Source organism: Canis lupus, chromosome 17, assembly GCF_048164855.1.
Source record: "Canis lupus baileyi chromosome 17, mCanLup2.hap1, whole genome shotgun sequence".
Taxonomy (NCBI): domain Eukaryota; kingdom Metazoa; phylum Chordata; class Mammalia; order Carnivora; family Canidae; genus Canis; species Canis lupus.
This window is the reverse complement of record NC_132854.1, coordinates 34226986-34248067: the sequence shown is the minus strand read 5'-3', so window position 1 is coordinate 34248067 and position 21082 is coordinate 34226986. Positions and strand designations below refer to the sequence as shown.

The window sequence follows — 21082 nt, the reverse complement described above, 5'->3', positions numbered from 1 at the left end:
TTTTCCTTCAAGAAAATGAGAAATATCTTACAAATATTTTTTCTGCTAATTTATTGAAATTTTGTAAGCGTTTAAAGCGAAAATGATCACACTATCTTGTGCCGCTTATAACATGCATGTAATAGGTTTGACGAATATAGCAAAAAGCAAAAAAGATACCACATTTCCATGGTAAATGGACTCATATGGTTGCAAAGTTCTGCATTTTACATGAAGTAGCATAATAGTAACTCTAGACCATGAAAAGTTAAAGATGTATACTGTAATCCCTAGAATAACTAGTGAGAAAATACCAAGAGATACAGCTAAAAACCAGTAGATAAATAGATTTCTAAAATTTTCTTTTTAAATAATTATAAAGGAGACAGGAGGGGTGCCTGGATGGCTCAGTGGGTTGAGTACCTGCCTCTTGATTTCAGTTCAGATCACAATCTCAGGGTCAGGGGATCAAGCCCCACCTTAACCTCTGTGCTCAGCAGGGAGTCTGCTTGGAATAATGTCTCCCTCTCCCTCTGCCCCTCCCCCTGCTTGCAAACGTGCATGCTCTCTCTGTCTTTAAATAAATAAATCTTTAAAAAAATTAAGTTACATTAAAAAAATTAAAAGAAGGCAGGAAAGTAGGAAGAGAGGAACAACAACAACAACAACAAAAAACCCCAGTGGGGACACACAGAAAACAAATAGTAAAATGGTGGACCTGAAACCCAAAATCTTAATGGACTAACAAGCTACAGACTTTTTTCTTTTAAGACTTAGAGAAGCACGTTCATTTTTGGACCTTGTTTATTCCCTATTTTTAGAAAAAAAAAAAAAAACCAAAACAAAAAAACAGCTCTGGATAGCCTTTTTAATGACACAGATGTAAAGCAAGGATCTACCCATTATTCTGGAGGTAAATTTTTTTTTTTTTTGGAGGTAAATTTTGGGTGTAGCTGTTATCTGATCCTGTCCCTGTGACAACTCGACGTTAGTAAGTGTCTTATTCTGTTAGTGCCACTGTCAAGACCTGGACCAAAGAGCTGGAACACTTGGGGCTCAGCATGTTTGTCACAGTTTTCTCAGGACAGAATGGCTAACACAAAGCAAAGTGACATTATCTTTCTTTTTGAAAAATCAACAGTTTTATTTCCATTTTTTTTTTTTTTTTTAAGATCTTACTTGACAGCACAAAGAAGGGGAGTGGCAGGCAGAGGGAGAGAGAGAAGCAAGCTCCCTTTGAGCAAGGAGCCTGATATGGGGCTCCATCCCAGAACCCCAGGATCACAAACCCAGCTGAAAGCAGATACCCAAATGACTGAGCCACCCAGGTGCCCCAACAGTTTTATCTCTATAACTATGTTTCTATAAGTACCCAATGAGGCATAGCCATCATACCATGACTATAGGCAACAATCAATCCAAGAATACACAATAGGGGCACCTGGGTGGCTCAGCCAGTGAAGCGAATGACTCTTGATTTCTGCTCAGGTCATGATCTCAGGGTAATGAGATGGAGCGCTGTGCTCTACTCTGTGCTGAACATGGAGCCTGCTTAAGATTCTTTCTCTCCCTCTCCCTCTACCCCTGCTGCCTCCCTCTCTTAAAAACAAAGAAAAACAAAAAGAAAAAGAAAAAAGATAACATAATAGCACTGACCAAGAGAACTGAGATTTGTTGAAACAGGAAGAGGCCTATTTTTGGACAGGGGTGGTCAATATGAATCTGGGCTTGGGTGATTAAGTACAATCTTGTAAGTTCAGTGGTCACAACCAAAGAGTGTGTTGAAAACCAGGCAGTTTGTCAGACATAAACACATACTGCATGCCAGGATACTGTCCTAAGTCCTTTAACACACATTACCTGCCTTACTGTAATCCTATAATGTGCTTATGATTATAAGGCCAATTTTATATTTAATTTATATTTATATTAAGGCTCACTAAGGTTAATTGACTTGTTTTTCTTCATGGAATCATAGCTAGTCAGAGCCAGAGCTGGGTATTCTGATTTCAACTCCTTGACTCTTTCCACAATAGCATACTTGTCTCAAGAGTCAAGAGACTCACTCTAAGTATAGGCAGCCATCAGAGTCAAGGCATTAGGGAAGCTGGACATGGAGGTGACTTTCAGCTCATCTAGAGAGCTTCTCAGTCTCCCTTTGGGGCAAGAGTCCATTCCAGGGGGCATGCCTGGGCCTGCCAAGAGCAGCAGGTGAGCCCTGATAAGTGGATTAGTCTGCTCAGCGAGGGAAGTGCAGATCCCGACTGTGCCTTGGAAGAGCAGTGGAGGATCAGAGCTGCCATGTATAGGAACAGACCCCAAGGCTTGTATGGGCCTCCAGGGACTGTTTGTCCACTGTCTTGATCAAGCCTCATCCAAACCAAATAATACAAGTCACTGTAGGAACAGAATGACAAGCACATTCCTTGAGATTATACCTAAAAGGGAAGCAAGAATAAAGGGAAAGTGGGGGATGTTCCCAGGCCTTTGATCTTGTCTACCTGCCACAGGCCTCTCCTCCGCCTCTAAGAGACTTCCTGAGGCAGGAAATGGTGACATCACCCTGTGTTTGTCAGCACTGTCTTGTTCTGAGTCATCAGGATTGTTGGCATGGTTTTCCATAAGATTTCCCAGTAGATGATTTATTCCCCTTTTAGGGGCTTGGCACTGTGTTGGGCAGCTCTCACTCAATGACCTGCCAGACTTCCATTCGGTGTGGGATTTCCTCCCCAGAATGTCATTCAGAATCCTTATAAGCAGTATATTCTAACATTTTTTTTTTTAACCATTACTTTTATTTTCTTTTTTGTTGTTGTTTTTTTAAAGATTTAATTTCTTTATTCATGGGAGACACAGAGAGAGGCAGAGACATAGGCAGAGGGAGAAGCAGGTTCCCCACGGGGAAGCTGATGCAGGACTTGATCCCAGACCCCGGGATCATGATCTGAGCCAAAGGCAGGCACTTCAACCACTGACCTAGGCGTCCCTACCATTACTTTTATATTAACTAACTCTGAGTTTGGGGACGAGGTCATAAAAATAGAATATGGTTTCAAATTATTGGTTATTCAGACAATATCATAGGAGGCATCTTTCTACATAAATGCGTGCATGTGGATGAGTGTTTCTGCAGGACAGATCTTTAAATGTAGAACTGAGGGGTCACGGGATATAAGCACTTATATTGTTTTAACTGGTCATTTAAAAAATCTTTTGATTACGGAAATTTGAAAACAAATGTGAAAGTAGAGAGAACAGTATAATGAACACTCAATCTTTTGTGTAGCTTTTACAAGTATCAATTCACAGCCAACTTTAATTTATTTATACTCCTACCCTTTTCCTTGTCTTTTTTCCCCTTGAGGGGATAATCCCCTCGATTATCTTAAAGCAAACTTCAGGCATCATCTAGTTTCATTAGTGACTATTTCAGTATGCATGACTTAAAGATTATTCCTTTTTAAATAAACAGAACCACAACACCTTTTTGATACTTCAAAAATTAATGATTTCTTCATATCATCTTCATATGTCATTTTAAGTCTGAGTAGGTTCTCAGAAATTGTCCTTCAAAAAAAAAAAAAAAAGGTACTAATTTATCCTTCCATCAAGAGTGCTGCTCTTGGGAGCAGAATTCTGGAGGGAAAGGCAGGGTACAAGGGAAGGAACTTGCATTAGCCAATGTTGAAACATAAAGAAAGACACCAAGAAATGGCATTGTAGCAAGAGCGGAAACTGAACCCACCAGTGCTCTATGAGCTCTCATACATTTAACTCCCCTAAAGAACAGTCTTGAATAACAGACAACATCAAAAGGCAGCTGTGCTTTTCTCAGAATAAAACAGCTGAGCCAAACAACCAAAACCAAACAGCTGTACTGCCTTTGGATTTAGTGTTACATTAAAATTAGATGGTTTCTTTCTCTAGCCCTTTTTTTTTTTCTTTTGGCAGAAAGAAACAATTGAAGAGTTTTATTTCAGACATAAATGTTATGTTCAAATCATTTGCACACAGCCCACAGTAAAATGTTAGTTATTATGGAAATTTGACTGATAGCATTGTCCCTCATAAGTATAGACCCTCTCTGTAGTGTTTTCATTATTCATACTACTTAATTATTTAGAATTTGCCTGTGTACAGTGAGCACCATTTATGATCCAGAAGCAGAAGTTCAGTTGCAAATTTTTCAGATATTTTATTTGTAAAAAATAGGAAAATATTCTGTTGGATTAAAACAACTGAAACTTGCTTTTTAAACAAGTATTATTTGAAGCAATATTATTCCTTTCCTTTATAGAAAAATTAATTATTAACCAACAATCTAAACTGAATGGAACCATGAAGGCAAAGACCAAAACAGAGCATGGTCTTAATTTTCCCTTTCAGTAAACTTCCAAATAAAAGGTGATACTATGCATTAGATTTTTACATTACAAAATATTATATGTCCATTGTGGAAAATATAGTTAAGCTGAAAAAAGGAAATGAAAAAAAAAAGCTCCACCATTTATTCTTCAGATATTAACCTGATACTCTATGCTAGAGATACCACCCTCCATATTCTGCTATTCATAAATCCATTTTGCAAATTCAAGGTTATACTTTACATTGTTTTCTGTAATCTGCTTTTTTTCTACATATGTCAGGATAATTTTTCCATGTCACTCAACTTTTTTCACATTGTAATTAACATAGTTCCGCAAAAGCGTTTTTAACCTTTTTCTTCACCATGTGTACATTTTGTGTGTGAGAATGTGCAGAAGTAGGCAAGGGGAGATGGACTTCAGACCAATGCTTGTCAAATTATCTGGGGTGAAGGATTAGTTTTTAATTTCTTACTTATTTATTTAAAGATTTTATTTATTTATTTGACAGAAAGAGAGAAAGCAGGGGGAGGGGCAGTCAGAGGGAGAGGGAGCAGCAGTCTCTCAGCTTAGCAAGGAGCCCAATCCCTTGATCCCAGAACACTGGGATCATGACCTAAGCTGAAGGTACATGCTAAGCTGACTGAGCTACCCAAGTGCTCCTGAAGGACCGGTTTTTAGAATTTCCAATCCATTGTGGACTGATATTTCTTTTCTTTTCTTCTTCTTCTTCTTCTTCTTTTTTTTTTTTTTTTTAAAGTCTATTTATTCACGAGAGATACACACAGAGAGAGAGAGGCAGAGACACAGGGAGAGGAAGAAGCAGGCTCCATGCAGGGAGTCTGATGCAGGACTCCATCACCGGACAGGGATCCTTCCCTGAGCCAAAGGCAGACACTCAACTGCTGAGCCACCCAGGCATCCCATGGACTGATATTTCTGAAACATATGATTAAAATAAGAAAAGTGAAATATTAACAGAAAAATTATTTTCAAGAAAATATTTAAAAATTAATAGAAAAATGAAATAAAGGTATTCAAAGTATCTTGTATCTTTTTATTAGTAGATGTGATAGATATAAAATCCTTTTGTGAAATTGTTATACATGTTTCTGTTTATTCTCAATACTTGTACTGATATCACAGGCTAGTGATAGTTACAAGGACTGCACTTTGATTACACTGCTTTATACTTTACCATGAACACTAAATAAATGTTTCTCTTCATAGAGAATCATGAATGGAAAGCTTAAATACTAGCACTTTGTTATTTCAGATGAAAGCCTACAACCTTCCAATTTCAACAAGAAGGCCCAGGATTCAAGAATGATTCCAGACTACTCTCTGGATGGGCCAACAATACAGAAGTCCCATAGAGATCTTAGTTTTGCTGTGACTGGTTCTTTTAAGCAGCTTTATTGAAATATAACTGACACACAATAAACTGCATATATTTAAAGCATACAATTTGATAAGTTTTGACATATGTATATACCTATAAAACGATCTTCAAAATCAAGATAATGAACATATACATCAGTCTAAAAAAAAAAAAAATCTCTTCATTACCCCCCTTATAATTTCCTTCTCCCCTCTGGCTCTCCCCTTTTCCCAGGCAACCACAGATCTCCTTTCTCTCACTATAATTTCACATGTTTAATAGTTTTATATAAATGAAATTATACAGTATGTACTCTTTTGTCGTTTCTTTTAATTGTTTTGAGTATATATTATATAAATACTTTGAGATTTAGTCACATTGCATGTATCAAGATTTCATTCCTTTTATTGCTCTGTAGTATCCTGTTGTCTGGAGAGACCACAGTTTCTTTATCTATTTACCTGTTGATAGACATTTGGTTGGTTCTAGGTTTCACTGATTATACATAAAGCTGCTATGAACATTTGTGTAGAAATCTTTGCATTGACATAAGCTTTTTTTTCTCCTGGATAAATACCTAGGTATGAAATGGCTTGATCATATGCTAAATGCATCTTAGACTTTTTAAGAAACAAACTGTTTTCCAAAAGGGTTATATCATTTTATATCTCCATAGGCAGTGAATGAGAATTTCAGTTACTCTACATCCTTGCCAACACTTGTTTGGTCAGTCTTTAATTTTAGCTATTCTATTAGATGTGGAGTGGCATCTCACTGTGGTTTTAATTTGCATTTCCCTAATGATAAATGATGTTGAGCGTCTCGTCATGTGCTTATTTGCTACATCAGTACACCTTTGGTGAAGTGTCTGTTTAAATCTTTTGCCCATTTAAAAAATTGTGTTACTTTCTTCTTCTTAAGATTTCTTAATATAGGGGCACCTGACTGGTGGCTTAGTTGGATAAGCATCTGCCTTGGCTCATGTCATGATCTTGGGGTCCTGGAATCAAGCCCTGCTTTGCTGGGAGCCTGCTTCTCCCTCCTCCTCCCTGCTCATGCTCTCTGTCACCATCTCTGTCTCTCTCACAAATAAATAAAGCCTTAAAAAAAAAAAAAAGATTTCTTAATGCAGTCTAGATACAAGTCAGATTTTTCTCCCAATTAGTGCCTCTTCTCTTCATTCTTCTAACATGTCTTCCAAAGAGTAGAAGTTTCAAATTTTGATGATGAATTTTGAAAGTTATGCTGGTCCTAGATGACTTGCCATCACTGGAAGAGAAGCCAAGTTCCAGAATGAAAAAATAAGAACAAATAATTCAGGAAGTACCTGGTGTTGTACAATCTTACCACCAACCACAGATGAGGGAACAGGCTGGACAGCTGTTTTTTACTGAAGAGGGAACATAGAGAACATGTCTCAAGGTCAGAGATTACAACCTCGATCCCTCTGTTGGCTGTCTCATATTACTTGATATTAAACTGGGGAGGTAAGTTGTAAGAGTGTAGAGAATGTCCTTGCTTAAAGCAGCAGTTTAGAAATGAAGAATGCCTGAAAACACTCTTTGGTTTGGTTTATATGATGATATGATGAGCTTAAAATAAGCCACTGTATTAGTTTGCTAGAGCTGCCATAATAAGGTGCCACAGCCTGAGTGCCTGAAACAGTGTACTGTCTCACAGTTCTGGAGGCTGCAAGGCTGAGACCAAGGTGTGAGCAAGGTAGATTTCTTCCGATGCTTTCCTCCTTGGCGTGTCAGTGGTCACCCTCATGTTCACACGGTTTTCTTTTTGTGTGTGTCTGCACCCTACTTTCTCCTTAAAAGAACAACAGTTAGGGGTGCCTGGGTGGCTTGGTTGGTTAAGCATCTGCCTCGGCTCAGGTCATGATCCCAGGGTCCTGGGATCAAGCCCCGCCTTGGGCTCCCTGCTCAGCAGGGAGTCTGCTGCTCCTTCTCTCTCTGCCTCTCCCCCTTCCGCCCTCATGCTTTCTCTCTCTCTCTCTCACACATAATAAATAAAATATTAAAAAAAAAAAAGAAGAACGTAATACTGGATTAGGGGTCATCCTAATGACCTCGTTTAACCATAATTATTTCTTTAAAGACCCTTAGCTCGAAATACAGTCACATTTTGAGGTATTGAGAGTTAGGACTTCAATATATGAATTTGGAGGGACAAAATTTAGCTCATAATGCCCACCTAAATGAAAGGCTAAACACTTATTCGGAAGGACTGTACTTTGAACCCATTCAGCACTGGTAGAGAGTGATAGTAGACTTCCTGAAGGACTCCCAAGATGTGCAACCCAGGTGGCATTTGTAGCTATCTGTAAGCAAATCAGTATACCAATGTAGATGAACAATCTCTTAGTAACTTGTTCTGAACTTGTCCATTTTAAGATGGTGGAATTGTGTATAAACTTATGCCCACACTCTTCCCAGGCAACTGAAACAGTAGAGTATGTGAGTTAATTCTTTCTGGAATTAATTAGCCACCTTTACCTACATCAAGGTTTCTTTACCTTGATGCTATTGACATTTATTTTTTATTTTTAGAATTTTATTTATTTATTTTAAATAGGCTCCATGCCCAATGTGGGGCTTGAACTCACAACACTAAGATCAAGAGTTGCATGCTCTACCGAATGAGGCAGGCAGGTGCTCCAACACTATTGACATTTTAGGCAAGACCATTTTTAGTTGTGGGGAGCTGTCCTGTATAGGATGTTTAGCTGCATCCCTGGCCTCTATTCACAAATGCCAGCATCATTTTCCTAGTTGTGACAACCAAATGTGTCTCTAGACATTGCCAAATTGCCCCAACTTAGAACTGATCTAGATAGTAGGCTTCTAGATCCTGAAAGTAACTCAGCTACTGGTAATATTACACGTGAACTGAAGCAAGAACATCTGGTCTGGGCCTGACACACAACATTTTGCAAAAGCCTTCTAATCTCTTCTAACCCAGCAACACTGGACACTCAATGTCTCACTGCTTTACTAGGCTCTACTTTTTTCTAAGTCTCAGATATAAAAAGACATACTACCCATGCTTTTCTGCCCAAGATGTTCTTTGAAGTGTCCCCTCTTTTTTGGGACCTGTCCCTCTGGATCAGTTGCCTAAATCCACTGGCAAAAGCTGTCAGGGATTACAAGGCTAAATTTGTTAAGTTGTGTTACAAGAGCTTAAAAATACCCTTTTCTGAAAAAGGGTATTTCTCTGGTAACTCCATGGAAGATTCCTTAAGTGAACTTCAGGTAAGATGACATGTTATTTGTAGAACATGGATTCTTCTCTCCAAGGGGTTCTCATTGCATGACATCGGCCGTATCTAAACTCACTGACAGGTAAACCCTTCCAGAAAACACCTCTTTATGAACTGTGAGTCATTCTCCCCCTTTGTTAGCTGCTGGGTACTGAAGAAGTTAAGCAACACCATACAGGTTGTAAACTGGAGATAATAATAGTACTTGCCTTATAAGGTCATTATGAAGATTCAAAGCGATAATCCACATAAAGCCCTTAGAAGAGTGCCTAGCACTTACTGAGGGCCTGAAAATGTTAGCTATTGTTATTGGTTCATCAAATATGTATTGAATTCTGGCTTTGAACTCAGCATTGTGCAAGATGTTGTGGCGGAGTTGAAGATCAGTCATGGATTCAATATCAAAGAAATGATGAATGTATCAGTAGTATTAATAGCTACCATTTACTGAGCACCTCGTGTGGGTCAGCTTCTATGCTAGGTGCCTTATAGTTATTATTTTGTTTATTCTTCAAAAAGACCTTGCAAAATAGGGCCTACTTATCCTCCTTTATGGACGAGGAAACTGAAACTCCTTGGGGTGAAGCGAAGGACCATAAATGAGCTCTGTAGTCATGGATGTGAGATTTACATAAATCTTAGCTGCCTAAGTTCTGCTCTCTTCTCTGTGAGTTTCTGGTCACAGAAGAGATACTGCACAGCCATCACGTGGTATACTACCAAGGAAAAAGTGCTGTGCGCTTAGGAAGATATTGATAAACTGTTAGAGGGATTAGAGTAGGAAGAGATTTCTCCCCTTGGGGTTTTAAGGAAAACCCATAGGAGAGATAAAATTGGGGCTGAATTTGCACGTGTGGAATTGGCAGGGCTGAGGTGGGTGGGAACATTCCTGAATGTAAGAACAAAACCATACAACAGGAAATTGTGGTTTTTAAATGAGGAACAAGAAGGAGTTTGGTTTGACTAGAATTATGAAGGCAGCCCTAATCAGCTCTAGCTGGAACTATTGCCCCCTTGTAATCACTCCCACTTTCCTTCTGTCTCATCCTTCTGAGGACTTGGTCCTCCATATACTGTCTACGTTACTAGGAGAGAGATGATCTGTCTAAATCTGATCATGTTGGTCTACTGCACAAAATTCTTCAATGTCTCCCCATCAAAAACATGACAAATATATAAGTTTTAGAGGCTCCATGATGTGCCTCCAACCCACTGCCTGGTCATACCCCCTTATATTTTTCCTCTTCCATGTTATGCCCTGCAATCCTGAACTGGTAGTTGGGAGATACTGCCCTGTTCCTGACCCTGCCCATGTCTTCACACATGCTGTTTTCTCATTCCCTTCCTTAGACACCTGGAAAATTCTACCTTCATTCTTTGGTTTCAGCTCTTACATTTTTATTTTTTTAAGATTTTATTTATTAACTCATGAGAGACACAGAGAGAGAGAGAGAGAGAGGCAGAGACACAGGCAGAGGGAGAAGCAGGCTCCATGCAGGGAGCCTGATGTGGGACTCAATCCCTGGTCTCCAGGATCATGCCTTGGGCTGAAGGCGACGCTAAACCATTGAGGCACCTGGGCTGCCCACATCGCTTTCTTTGAAGCCTTCCCAGACACCCTTTATCTCCACCCCCAGACAGACTTGGCCCATCATTTTAAGGACCCACTACATTGGGTGGAGGTCATTAAGTGGTTATTTTATAATTATGTTACTTATATGTTCTTCCATTTTTTACCTTTTTGAGGGCAAGAGTTGTGTCTTATTTTCCCTTCTGCATTCTCAAGTGCCAGTACAAAGCAAGAGTCCAACAAATACTCCTTGAATAAGTGAATGAATTCTGGGAGTGTATTAGCACGAAATTTTGAGGCTCTATCTTTGGGGATCTAGATGGCTTCAGTTCTTTTTATTTGTCTTATTTTGTTGGGCATTGGGAAACCAGGAAACATTTTGGAAAAAAACCATTAATCTTGGATAAATGCCTTGGTAAAGCCTATAGGAAAGGCCAAAGTCAGGAAGCCCAGGAAGCTTTATAATAAAAACATGGTAGAAAGATAATGAATACCTGAATTGGGGTAGTGTTAGAAAAACATTTCACTTTACCCTTTTTTTAAAGAAAAAAGATTTTATTTTTTAGTAATCTCCACACCCACCCAACTTGGGGCTTGAGTTTACAACCTCAGGTCAAGTGTCTCAGTCTCTACCAAATAAGCCAGCCAGGCTTACCTTTTTGACCAAGGAAAATGTTACTTGGGAATTAACTGAGCTTTCCATTTATCAAAAAAATTTTTTAAAGATTTTATTTATTTACTCAAGAGACACACACACACACACACACACACACACACACACACACACAGGTAGAGACACAGGCAAGGGAGAAGCAGGCTCCATGCAGGGATCCCGTTGTGGGACTTGATCCCAGGTCTCCAGGATCATGCCCTGGGCTGGAGTCGGTGCTAAATCGCTGAGCTACCCAGGCTGTCCCATTTATCAAAAAAAATTTTTTTTAAACGATTTTATTTATTTATTCATGAGAGACAGACAGAGAGACAGACAGAGAGAGAGAGAGAGAGAGAGAGAGAGGCAGAGACACAGGCAGAGGGAGAAGCAGGCTCCATGCAGGGAGCCTGAGGTGGGACTTGATCCCGGGTCTCCGGGATCACACCCCCGGGCCCAAGGCGGCGCTGGACCACTGAGCCACTAGGGCTGCCTCCATTTATCAAATTTTTAAAAAATACCACAGAGCTTAAATAAGAAATTCCTAGATGCTCCTTTCCTTACGATCATCTGTAAAATGAGTTTGGCATTGATGTGTTTCAATTTCTTGTATCTGATATGAGAGGATTTCACTGAGTTATGCTCCTTCAAGACAAGGACTTTGAGCCATGGAACCTACAGAACTTTGAACAGAGATTGGCGGATCTGTGCTCAATATACATTTGTTGAAAAAAAATGCCTTCTGGTGTTGTTTTGTTCAATTTAATGGCTCTGCTCTAATTGCTCCCATGTTCTCTCTTGTCCTCTCCATCCAGACAAACAAAACCTTTCTTTCTAATGCTTACACTCTGATGGTGCCATTTCGCCAGCCTGTGTTGGCCTCTTTGTCTCACTAAATCATATTGTATATTCTTTGAAACAAACAAAAAGCCCATTAGCTTTCCCCAGCTGAGTTCAACCCTCTACCTTCCTTCACTCTTTTCTGACTACTCTACTGAAAACCATTGACTTTAGGAGTCAAGGGTTAAATCAGGTGTTTGAAACCTGCTGACTGGCAGGTTGTGAAATCCTTGAAAAAATCTTCGCTTTTTTTTTTTTTTTTTTTGGTGAATCTCGCCCTAGGTCCTTGGTTCCTATATCTGGCCAGGTGTCATCATCAGAACTAGTTAAACATCTACATTCCTGGGGCCATTCCAGCTTCATTCTCTCAGAATTTAGGATGGGTGGGGCCTGAGGAGGACAACAGGAAGCCCAGGAATCAAAATTTAATAAGTCTCCACATGGTTCTGACACCCAGAGAGTCAGAACACAGGGTATAAATGTCTTCCAGGGTAAGAAAAGGGGTGAGGGAGAAGGCTATGTTCAAACTTTGGCAGAGAGTAGGGGAGGGGTGGAGAGGCCCTAGGCTTTGCTTAGACTGACTCTGCTTTGGAGGTTTATCAATGCGTTTACAATTTTATATTTACATTCTAGATTTTCTTTCATGGTTTTTTCCACAGTTAACGCATAGATGGAGTCTGGAGGCCTGGGGACTTGCTACCACGTTTGTATTAAAAGCAGGAATTTCCATAAAAACTAACAGACCTGAATTCTTTTATCTTAAAATCCTAGAAATGTTAGGAATCTTAAAGGTCATTTAGTGGGACATGCAAATTTTTAAGGCTGCCTTAGATACCCAAGGGACAAGCAATGACATCAAGATTAGCAATGCACATAATTGTGGTGAGCAACTCAATTCAAGCTTTACCTGAGGCTTCCTGCCACCAGCATTGCTGGCGGAGAGATCAAGAAGTCTGAGACTGAAGCTGAAGGGGGCTAGATCTGGGGGGCTAGAACTGGGGGGCTGCACCTGAGAAAATGAAGGGAGATAGGACTGCATATTGAGCACAGAGGGAGCGGAACAGGCGCATATGGGTAGAAGCAATCTTTCAGTGCACTCACACACAAAGGAATTCATTCACTCTTTCACCAAACACTTATTAGTCATCTACTTAGAGCCCGATCTGATACCAGCCACAGTTCCTGCCCTCAAAGAGCTCTCAATCTAGTGGACAGACAAATACACATTACAATAGAGGTGATAAGTCTAACAATAGCGGCAGATACTAGGAGTAATGTAAGGATATGCTAAAATGCTACAGCCCAAATATCTCTTTCCCACTCTTTTTTTTAAACACCAACTTTCTTTTGTCTTTCTTTTCTCAAAAGGCACATTTCTCTCTAAGGGGATACCGCCGGTGAATTCACTTTGGCTTCATCCCTCACCTCCACCCTCCCCTGTAATTGCAAAGCTGTTGCTGAATGCTGTGGACTGCAACTGTGTGAATGTAGCTTTGAAGACGTTTCAGGGATGGATTGGGTAGAAGCAAAACGTTAAAAAACAGATTGGATGTGCCCGAGATTGGTAGCGGGGCAGGGAGATTCAGGGAAAGGAAGAAGGAATGAATTGGAGTATGAGAAAGAAAAAGAACATTATTCCAAACATGGACTAATGCAGTTAGGAAATATCAGGCAGCAGAGTTTAACCTGCACAGTGGAAGATAAGCATTCAAAGTATATTACTTTACCGATTAGCAAGGGGGAAATATATCTCAACCTTTTCATAAAGAACCACGTGAATCAGAAGTGCTGCAGGAAATTTCAAGGATACCAGGAAAGATGTTATGTTGTTACAATCTACTGTTACAACTGTTAGATTAATTGAAAATTAATAATCAAATTGGTATAATCAGTGGTAAATTTAGTCTGAATGACACCCAATGATTAAAATTACTCTATTACTGTAATTTAGTTAGTGAAGGCCAACTTCAAATAAAATTTAAATAATAAATAGCTTCAAATAAAATGTAAAAGATGGTCCTGCTCCTCCCTCTCCCCAAAGATTATTTAAGATATTTTATGGCAATGAATCCTAAATCACTTTATAAAGCTTTTCATTTCTAACAGCAAGGTTGAATCTGTGCTACACAGATTGAGTTATTATTAGATATCTTATAATTCAGCCCTTTCCACTGAAGTCAATGCTTCCACTTTATTTCTTTCCGCTCCTGATGCACGACAGGCACATGCTAGGCATTCAAAAAATAATCATTGACTGTTGAAAACCTTGACAAGATATGCACAGACTCTGAGTTTATCATTTTGATCTGTTATAGAAAAGAATAAAATACGGGCTCAGTAATCTGTAGTCATTTCAACACATTTCTTTTCCTTAGTACATCTCAGAAAAATATTTGCATTTTCTGGACACATTTCTTCTGATAAAATTGAGATCAAATTTAATGTGCTCATTTGGATTATAAAAGGCCCCACACTTCGAGTACAGGAGCCGGTGTCTATAACTTAGAATCCACTCCAAGGGGGCTTTCAGCCAGAGAACCAGCATAATGGCCTCAATTCTCCCGCATACTTCCCTGTTGCAGCAGTCACCTGGACTCTCAAGTGTGGCCTGGTTGCCATGGGCAGACTTGTTAGCATGCAAAAGATAGCACCTGTGACTGTACATATTGAAAATGCAATTGCAGGTGTATTTGCAAATTGGATTTTGAGGGGGAAGTTTAAGCAAATCCTTTTGAAAGTGAATCCCTCCAAGGCGTGAGTAATGAAAAAACAAGAAGAAAAGTGACAATCAAAAACCTATTAAAATCTAGTTTCTAGAGAAGAATCTGACTGCCTGATGACATTTATGCTTTCATAGCTAGGCATTTAACAGTCATTTTGTGTCAGTTGCTTCCTTTATATATGCACATGACAAATTTTTCAGTTCTCTGTGTTTCTGAGACCTTAATCCCCACCACTCTTGGATGCTTGAAATGAGTTGAAGGGCCTAGGAGTAAGCTTCTCCGTCCTTCTGCCTTTCTCCCCAGGAACCTACAATGCCGCCTCACCCCAATACATAAATGCAATCCCTTGTCCAACCCATCCATTCTTTCTTTCTTTTACTTGGTCCTCCAAATTCAGGGTAAATTATCATGGCCCAAATAAAGACCAAACCTGCCAAGCTAAAATAGAGGCCAAACCAACTGAGCCAAAACGAAGGTCAGTGTTTAAAAACTTTAGAATTTGGGATAGCAATGGATTTCTGCATCTAAACGAAGAAATAATTTTCACCAGATTCATCACTAATGCTCTTAGTTTACATTCCTGTTTTGCCTCCCCAGTTGTTTGCTTTCTTTAAAAAGCCACTGCATCCCCACCCTTCCACCCCCCTCCCCGCCCCCCCCCCCCCCCCCCCGGAAAAGTTTTAGTCTAACGATTGTGTTTGGTACCTGGACTCCGTTTTGCGGTTGTGATCCTTCTCCGGGACAAATGAAATGGTTGAGAAGGTAGGAACAGAGGAGAGAAATCAGGAGCAATAGAAGCCCAGATCTGACGTTTTGGTCAGATTGTCAATGCGTGATGAGAGCAGTGTATGCTCAGCTTTCCACTTTTACCCTGAGCTCTCCAAACGACACTGGTTCTTGGATCCTGAAAGACTGGCTCAGGATCCAAAACTTTCCCTTTCCCTTCTTGGTAAGGAATATAATTCTAGTCAGGAAAAGAAGATGGAATTAACAAGTTCCAATACTTCAGCTAGTTTTTAAGATAATCCTGATTGGTCTAGAACGAGTGTATTGAAAAAGTGAGTTGGGATCTTACTTGATCTCTGTTGGAGTCTATGAATTGCTGGTAGTAGACCTGTTAAAAATAAATGGCACATAGGAAAATGTTTTCTGAAAGCAAAACTTGATATTTCAAAACTTACAGACTCCTGGGTTTTTGATTGGGAGAGTGCACACAGACCCCTCCAATGTAAATACATACATTCTAAATTTACCTGAGCGCTTTAAGCAGCTCTTAACATCATATGACAAGGAGAACATTTGTTAATCAGAAAAATTACAACCTATTCATACTTATTGTTTGATTATTTCTTTGCTGACCTCTGAGGTCCCATTGTTGATTGAATTAGTTATAGTAACTCATATTTATTTTAGCAACTAGCTATTATGAATGCAAACTCTTCTTATCGCCAGATGATTGATAGGCACATTAAGAAGTTGTTCAACAGGTTGCTTGGTTTGAAGAAATGCTTAAATCCTGATCGGTTACTTTTTTATCAGTAAAGAGTGGGAATTAGTACAGATAAGCCCTTAGTAACAAAAATTTTATTTTCAGAGTGGAATGTTGTTGTTTCTTTAAATTTGATTTTTTTAAGCAGTAGATGCTTTCAGTTCCCTTTTATAGATTAGATTTCATGTATAAAGTTTTGGTAGGTTGATAACATTCCGAAATAAATCGTCTTCCTCGGCTTGGCTGGAAAAAGTATGCAGTGAGGAAAATTGTCAAGCTGACGAAGGTGATGAAGTATCTGTTGATACTAATCATGTAGACTTTTCTTCTTCTTTTTTTAGAAATTATTATTCTTTCTGTGTTGTTTAGTTATTGCATAAGGGCCTCCATTTTATAAAGGCTTTCAGGTCCTTAAAATAAGACTCACGAATGCCCAACATTTTTTTGTTGGTAAAAGTAGTCTTTTGATTCTTTTTTTAAGTGGAAGCATAAGCACACTAGAGTATGGTAAATTACCCACGGCTATCTGATAGGTGAGTGACAGGGTTAAAGTTCATAAGGCCTCATCTGTAACGTGGTCTTTGTTTTGGGGGCCTAGCAGAGCTTCTCCATCAGATTGGCTGTCATTTTGTCTCATTATAATATCTCTCCCAGAGGACAAGGCATTGTGGTGGTAAGTGAAGCTGGTAAGGCCTAAATGTAGATAGAAGTCAAAACAAAAGATTGAAAATTTTTTTCTTGAATGGAAGCTGAATGATGTTGCTAGAAAATTCTGTCCTGTGATGCCTCAACTTCAAAAAGGTGTCTCATGGCTTGTCAGGGCTTTTTGCACAACCTCAGTTTCTGAGGGTGACTTTTTTTTTTTTTTTTTTTTTTTACATGGAATTGTTTGGATTACCCTACCAGTGTTGAGAAGCCAGATACCTAGAAATGCAATAGTATATACAAAGATAGGCAGGGCAATTTTGAAATACAGATTTGCCAAAGGAATGTGAAGATCGATGGCATGGCATTCCTGCAGTTGGAACCAGCCTGGCATCGTCCGGTCAGAATCCAGCTCTCTGGTGGGGGTCTCTGCTATGGACACCAGGGGCACTTTATCTATTGGCGTATTCATGGGCAATGTGGAGAGTGACAGCACGGCAGAGTGTCTAATGATTAAACAAATCACAGGCTCACGTCTTCCTCCCCTCCTCCACTCGTTTCCTTGGAGACACAGTTCCTTGTCAATTTTCTGAATTACATTAATATTAAACTACGACTTTGAATCGGGAAGAATGCGAGGTATCTGAAGAGTAATATTTATATCTTCCATGTGACATTTGCATCACATGGATAAACGTTTAAAATGTTCTGGAGAATGCTGAAAAATAAGGAAATAGAATTCAAAAATAAAGTATAGAACTTGTTAGACTAGTTTCTGTTTAAAACTTGGTGGATTAGACCTCTTTGTTTTAAACCATTAGAACAGCAATGATTAAATATCAGATTTCTTTAAGAGTCACTAGTTCCTTTTGGAAAGTTTTGATTAAAGCATTGTATTTATTAAACTCTGCTACCCACACATCTTTCCTTCAAGATGTTGTTTTTCCCACGTCTGCTGTTTTATTACATGACAGTTATTGGAAGGTTAGATGCCTTTTACTTTCTCAAAGTTTATTTTATCATATAAATCATACTTTTTTTTTTTTTTTTTTTTTTTTACACCTTACAAGAAGCAGTGTGGTCTGTTCAAACTGGGCGTCAGGAGATGTGGGTTCTATTTCGGACCCCGACATGTGGCTGTGGGTAAGTCCATGAATGCATGTGTATCTCAGTCTCCCTCGATGCATAATGGGAATAATAATATCTCCCTTCTACATACTTCATAGAGGTGTTTTTTTTTTTTTCCTGAGGATTAATTAGTTAATGTTTGCAAACCATTCTGAGGTCCTTTGATAAAACACAAAGCACCATTATTTATGACAATAATAATAGTGTCTTGGACCTGTAGGCTTCCTTTCATCCAAGGATCCCAAAGTACTTTACCACTGGGATTGTAACTTTACAGAGGGTTACTGTGTGGTGGCTGGCTCTCCTTGAAGAAACAGATGGTAACAAGCAGTCTGGGTTTTCACTAGAGAGTAATTAAGTCTCCCACCAACCTCTTGCGTCATTTGCATAAACTTCCCAAGACGGCTCCCAAAGGAGAGCCCAGTCTGACTCCTTATCCCTCATCACTATTTATAAATAAGCCCCAGGGGATTTGGAATTTGGACTATCAATGTTTTCAACTCCCAAGTCTATTTGTTGAGAACTAGGTAGAGCATGGGAATATTCAGACAGCAGGCAAATTAGTTTCAGCAAAGACGTAAATGTGACAAGTGTGGGTTACCTGCGGGTCTTTCAGGCTGTGTACCCCAATTATGGATGAGTTCTGTGGTCTCTCCTTGGCAGCCTGGTTAGCCTAACTCTTGGGTAATTGGCAAAGATGATTTAAGTGCCTAACTCATGTGCAGGTCTGGAGTTATTAAGGAGAAAAAGTGTACGATGTGGTTCCTGCCCTCAAGTTGTTTACAACTATTTGAGAAGATGAAACTAAGATACAGGAAACAATTAGTGGACCATGGAAGACAGCATGTAATTAAGGGCTAAATTGTGTGGAACAGACCACAGGAAGTAAGAGAGAAGGGAGCCATCGATACGGACTAAGTGTAGTTCAGGGAAGGTTGACCAAGGGGGTAAATGGAAAGGAGCGTGTCTTCTGCAGGACCAGTACCACGTAAGAAAGGCGTGTAGCACCTGTAGGGACCGTGTTTGCCTCTGCTGGGAGACAGAGTGCACAGGGAACACTGCCCAGGGAACGGGATGGGGGGCGTGGGGGGTGCTGTGGGGCAAGCAGAAAGGAGGAAACCCCCAGGGAATGGGGAACTTTCTTGGCAAGCAAAGTTTGGACTTAATTTAAGTCACTTAAAAAAAAAAAAAAACGGCCTTCAGAAACCTGGGGACCTGTTAAAAGCAGGATTTTGAAATGATTCTTTGGCCATGGCATGCAGGGCTCACTGGAGCAGGACAGAGACCTAAGAAGCTGGGAGGCTGGCTGGAGTCGGATACAGTAACCCAGAGAGGTAGAACATTATCTGGAAGCATTTGGTGGCCATAGAAAGAATCGAGCTTTTCCTGAGAGCTTAGCACGTGCTGGGAATGTGTCTTCTCACGAGCATCCAGGGCGCTGCTAATATTAACTCATGTGAGCCTCGATTTCCCCATATGGAATTTGTGGCTGCGGGCGCCGAGGCACTTGCCCATAGTCACAGAGGTGGAACGTGTGAGAACCCAGATGCGAGCCCAGGATGCATCCTTTACGGGGTTCACGTTCTGATGAGGGAAGAGCCGTCCAGTCTATGGCAAAATGCTGGATTAAATAAACTTAAAACCAGTCCCTTCGCCTGCTGTATTCCTAGGACGTCTTTGGAGCTCCAGCTGTGCTCCTTAGGGCACCTGGTGAGTCTGCAGGAGACCTGAGGGTGAGGAGCACATCCCCACATGGGCGTCGTGCAGAAAACACGTGGAAAAGGCTGGCTTGGAATCTCCAAGCCTCGGTAAGCTCCAGGCTTGGGAATCTGGGGGCCCCCTCGAGGCAAGGAGTAGGGAGGCATTCCAGGCACTAAGTTAGGATCGGAGGTAAGAAGAGCAGGAAGGAAGGAGAGAGGCAGACCCTAGGAGGCTGCTATCTGGCCGCCAGGTGAGGTTTAGAGGCCTGGGAATTCAAGGTTCAAAGGCTTGGGTCACAGGCAGATTCATTACAGAGAGAACCCAGAGCCTGCGAGTTCGGTGCCCCCATACCTGATGCTGGAGCCCCCCTCGCCTCACCTGGTCAGACTCTTTCCAGCTTCACCCATCTCCACTTCAAAATTTCTCAAAGTGCTAAGGCTGCCGGCGGATGCTCTTGATGTGGGATTGCAGAGAGGTAAGTAGGTTTTCCACTGGGAAAAGATTCTAGAAGAGTTAGAGTGCAGGCAGTAGTGGATCTGGTTGACTCCCGGGAAGCCCGGGGTCATAAAATTTGACTTTGACTCCGGGTGAAACTGGGAATAATTCTAATCAGATAAGACATTTCTTGGAAAAGAGGTTTCTTGCTGCTCACTCCTGAGGTGCTGAAAGGGGAAGAGGTTAAAACAAAACTGCAGCTGACTTGGAAACCCCAAGAAACCTTAGACATTGGCTGGCTTTAAAACTCTACTACAGATGATCAGAGCATTAGCCATTATTTCTAAAGCTTGCAATTTGATTTACGAATCCACTCACTGATTATTACATTTTGGATACATTTGGCAGCCCAAGTAAAGCAGGAAATCATTATTAGATAACGAGGGCCACACAGGAGGAAGTTTTTATTGGCAAATACCAGCTTATATATTTGCAAAATCCTATCATCTTAGTAGGGGGAGCCCACCCCTCTCTCGTGGAGGCCTTTGCTAAAATGTCTGCAAAGAGCTAACGGTCTCTCTTTTCATGTTTCACATGTGCCTCTGTTCCTTCCCCAGCACCCTGGGGCCCAGCTCTCTGAAATGTCTTCCAACCTCAATTCTGCTGTCATCAAATCTGGCCACTTATCAATTTGAATCTATCTATTATCTATCTATCTATCTATCTATCTATCTATCTATCTATCTATCTATTTCATAACTCTTCAGTGAACATGGAAAATAGTTATCTTTTCTTTCAGAACCCTTCATGTACTAGAGGGGCTATAATTACATTCCCTCAGTTTTCTGAGCTTTATTTTTATTTTTTTTTTTAAATTTTTATTTATTTATGATAGTCACAGAGAGAGAGAGAG

General features: G+C 40.2%; 1 long non-coding RNA gene across 1 annotated transcript; it reads right to left on the bottom strand.

Annotated features, from left to right (window-relative positions):
* Positions 1-5082: 5082 nt before the first annotated feature.
* LOC140608378 (uncharacterized) lies at positions 5083-15879 on the bottom strand. Its single transcript, XR_012010392.1, has 2 exons — positions 15477-15879; positions 5083-5282 (listed from the first exon to the last, which is right to left on the bottom strand). It is a non-coding gene; the product is annotated as an uncharacterized lncRNA (long non-coding RNA).
* Positions 15880-21082: the final 5203 nt, after the last annotated feature.